We start from the raw sequence: 2,826 nt of genomic DNA on the forward strand, positions 1-2,826 counted from the left end.
CATCCTTCCTTACCTGAACAACTCTTTCATGTTGTCATAGGAAAAGTGGGCACCATTCATGTAGAGATGCTGGAGATGGTTGAGTTTGGAGAATTGAGAAAGGAATTTGACAGCACACTTCTTTACATCTGTCATTGTATCTACGACACTAAATTCAAAGTCGATTTGATTTAGCTCAAATTTGAGAAGATGTCTCATCTGTCTAAGGAAAGGTGCAAACAAAAATAGGAAGGACAGGACTTGCTTTGTGTGTACTTCCAATTCCTCAATATAGTTTGGCTGGAAAATGTTCAAGACCTCTATGATAATCTCTGGGGGCAAGTCAAAAATTGTCATCTTCAGACAGATTAGCTGGACAGAGTCTTTCTTCTTTTGGGCCCACTGGAGCAAGCATTTTTGGTGTTTGTTCAGAGAGAAGAAGAGGCTCAGGTTAGTGACCACCTGTAAAGGCTGCCTCAGTGCAGGAATGCTCTCTGGAACTTGCTTTTTGCTCAAAATATGTGCTGAGCAGACTCCATTCTCTCTTCCAGCCCATATATCCCAGAAATCCTGATGCACATCTCTGAAGTCCAAAACTTGAAGTTTCCCCCTTCTGTGAAAGAAAAAGGCAATGTTTCATAATGTAAAACAGGAACCAACATGGTGTCATCTTGAATCCTATTTGTCTAAGATCAGCTCTAAGAAAGCACTGCACACCAGGCAATCAAGGACACTGCATGAGGTGCATCTGGCAACATGCCCCACTTCCCCGCATTCAGTTGCTCTTGATTGTGTCTCTTCCATATGTAGTGACTGTACAAAGCCAGGGAAGGGCTTTTCCTACTATGGCTAGTTGTAGTCTGAGCTGTCCTCCACCTATGTCATTTAGATCAGTTTTCAACTTTAATTGTAGTTCCACAGACCACCAAATCAATGACACCATTAGCTTCTGTTCTGTTTGATCCCATTTTTCCTTCCCTCATATGTGTATTTCTTACCACTAACTCTATGATTCCCCTCTAGCCTACTTGGACATTGCTTACATGAGAAGATTGTTCTCTGTCAGCATTTTTTCTATGCCAGCCAGCACAGCTTGCATCATCTCCACATTGTCAGGTTTCAGCAATGGTCCCACAGGGAGGTAGGGAAAGGGCCAGGCTACCACCATTGCTTTCAATATCTCTGTGTGTCTGCCATTGAAGGCCTCTTTGAAGAGGTGTGGGAAGAGCATATCAGGTAGTTCCTACAGATCAGAGAAGTCTATGGCATCATTCTTCAGCAGCTGTTCCAGTGCAAGGTGTCTGAATGTGGGAGGGTTGTAGGTACTCATCCTGATAGATATTCAGTAAGAAAGAACCTGTGGAAGCATTTAGGTGTAAGGAGCCGCCATTAGAAGATGGCGCTTGTTTCTTCTGTTTGAGGTGGAAAACAACTTCATTCAGGGTCGTAAACACCTGCTGTGAGCCTGCGTATCTTTCAGACGCAGCTCCTCACCCTCCCAAGCAGTATGCAAATGAAGTTCTGCAAGAAGCACCAATTAGACACTTATACACAGTTGTGATAACTATTTAAGCAGCACCCATTTCAGGCTTGGGGTCTTTCGCTTTACAATCAATGGTGTGTTCCCCAATAAAGTGTGTGAGGAAGGATCCTGTTGTTGCGTCATCCTTGCTGGCGAGGCGGGCGGGACAAGTGGTGCCAAAACCCGGGAAGATTTACATCACAAGGCACCAGCGAAGACCCCCGACTTAGCTACGGGAAGATTCAGAACTGATCGCACGGGAACGGCGGTACCGGTAAGCCCCTGACAAAGAAAAAGACATGCTGGTTCTATGAGTTCATCCAGTGGCTGCTGCAGTCATACTACTGTTTGTTTTTGTTGTCGTTTAGGTGATTTGTTACTGCTTGAATTGCCATCGCCCAGGGCACGAGTGCATCTATTGGGAGTAGCTTTCTGACAGAGGCTGTAAGGCAGGGGTATATAACCTCGCAAGCTGACCTGTGTATCAGTCTCTTGTAGATAAAAGAGCAACATGGGAGTTGGACACTCTGTGCCTGTTATTAGAGCCTTGCAGGAGCTTTTGAAAGAACGAAGGCTGAAAGTATCAGAAACTACATTAAAATGCTTCTTTGATGAAATAGATCGGATAGCTCCATGGTTTGCTCCAACGGGGTCACTAACCATTGGCAGTTGGGAGAAATTAGGGAGAGATATTGAGAGAGAAGCAGAAAAAAGAAAGCTAAAAGCAGGGACAAAGCCACTATGGAAACTAGTTAAAGCGTGTAGTCAAGACCAACGCTGTGAGAAGACAGTATGTGAAGGGCAGCAGACACTGGCTGAGCATCAAGACAGCATGTCAGAAACAGAAAAAGGAGATGAGTCGGGGCCCATGCCCAAAATGAAATAGAGGAAAAATTAGGGGCATGAAGGGAAAAGAGCTCTAAAAAGGAAAACATAAGGATCTGGATGCAGAGCGAGCACAAAGTAACATCTAACTGCCTCTACAAGAGTTTGAACTTTTAGATAAAGTCAAGGTCCTCAACAAAAGAGGAGATAAAGTTCCCAGGTGAACTGGGATAATTAAGTCCGCGGGATGCAGCTATTTTGCTCTTCTCTGTAGATAAAGAGAGAGCAGGCAAGTTCGTGGTGTAGTGAACCAAAAGTGAATCTTTGGGAGGAATTTAGTTATGGGCACTGCTCAGTCACACCCAATTTTTTGGCTCCTCAGGAGCTGCTTTTATCAAGGAGTTTAAAGATAAAAAGCTCATCTCTATTAACATTTTTGAATGAATGCGATACCATTGCACCCTGGTTCGTGTTATCAGGAAATCTTACAGTATCCTGCT

The 2,826-nt window shown here is 44.1% G+C and overlaps 1 pseudogene; it reads right to left on the minus strand.

The window, feature by feature from the left end:
* Positions 1-9: 9 nt before the first annotated feature.
* On the minus strand, positions 10-1,309 carry LOC114615684 (annotated as a pseudogene).
* Positions 1,310-2,826: the final 1,517 nt, after the last annotated feature.

This window comes from Grammomys surdaster, unplaced genomic scaffold, assembly GCF_004785775.1.
Source record: "Grammomys surdaster isolate TR1022 unplaced genomic scaffold, NIH_TR_1.0 132741, whole genome shotgun sequence".
NCBI classification, from domain to species: Eukaryota; Metazoa; Chordata; class Mammalia; order Rodentia; family Muridae; genus Grammomys; species Grammomys surdaster.